This window comes from Magnolia sinica, chromosome 3 (genome assembly GCF_029962835.1).
Source record: "Magnolia sinica isolate HGM2019 chromosome 3, MsV1, whole genome shotgun sequence".
NCBI classification, from domain to species: Eukaryota; Viridiplantae; Streptophyta; class Magnoliopsida; order Magnoliales; family Magnoliaceae; genus Magnolia; species Magnolia sinica.
This window is the reverse complement of record NC_080575.1, coordinates 22,082,553-22,084,038: the sequence shown is the minus strand read 5'-3', so window position 1 is coordinate 22,084,038 and position 1,486 is coordinate 22,082,553.

Genomic DNA, 1,486 nt, shown 5'->3' with positions numbered 1-1,486 from the left:
GGTGTATGGGACACTATATTCGAGTTGTCAGCCTACGATCAGGTGACGAGCCCGTAGTGACTACGAGTATACACTGGGACTACGCTAAGGTGACGAGCCTTTCCATAGTGACCTCGAGTATAAACCAGACCTGCACTGAGGTGACAAGCCGCTTCGTAGCGACCTGAAAACTACCTATCGTATGTGACTACTAGGATTGACGACCCTAAATGGATCAATGTTTGGGCATATGATATAAAGGGAGGTGCCTTAGCTTCCCAATCCTACTATATGTATATGCCTAATTAAGAACTTGGCTAATCACGCACATGCACCGCATTACATGTGCCTTTAGCGTTGGAGTTGAGCACAACGGGAGTGTTGCATGCTGCAATCATTAGATGATGTCGCATAGGGAGTGTAGGCGAGAGCCTACATCATTATCTCATATCATCTTTGCATTAACAAGAGCATTAGGACATGAGTGATGTACTATTTTATCATTATTGCTTAACTGAATTGACAACATGTTAACCTTTGTTTTATGGCTCCACTGAGTTGATCACTCACTCCCACGTTCTAGGACGGTATTTTAAACACCAACCAGACCCTGTTTTAGATGATGGCGATGCTTTTGAGGCAGAGCCGAACTTTACGATGATGAGGAGTTCTCTTATATGCAGGTATCAAGCGGGTTTTTGTAGACCGTGTTCTGATCGACGGGGTTGCAAGGATGCTGTCTAGATGCCATTACACTTATCATTTTACATTTTGGAGCACCCATGTATATTCATTTTGTCCATTTTGGGAGTATACATGTATATATTTAACCTGTTAACAGGTTCACTGTCAAGCCCCAAACTCAAAAACCGGGCTCACAAAATTTTCGATCACCGAATCTGGCGCCGACAGCCTCTGCAGTACCCCATTTTCGGCTCCCGGCACCATACACCAGGTTCCGATCCTGGGATGCTACAAGGAGGATTTTAAATCATCAATTTAATTGTAATGAGCATAACCATAAGCATAACCCACGAACAATAACCACAAGAACACCATCACAAAATCCACTATGATCAAAAACTTTTGAGTACAATGCGTGTAAAAGGAAAATACAAGGCGATAATGATAACAGAAGCTCAAAAGCTTAACTGCACGCTCCACCTGCTATTATGCTACAGCTGCATCCAGGCGTCACCTGCACGAATCAATCGTGCATAAGTTTATAGAAAGCTTAGAGGGTGATGTAAGTGTGTGCGCAATATAAGCGTGATCAGAATGCAAGGTTAGAGTAATGCGGAATTATGGTGATGAATACATGAATGCAATCAATCGTACCAAGGCTATGCGGTGCAAGATATGAATACTATCGGCCATAACACGGCCATGCGATGCGAGATGTAACTCAAGCATGCCAATGCTCATCATAAATCAGTACAGTTCTCATTCTGGATAATCACCGAAATTTAGTACACTCTAAATGGCACTGCCGCTCTCCTAACCACAC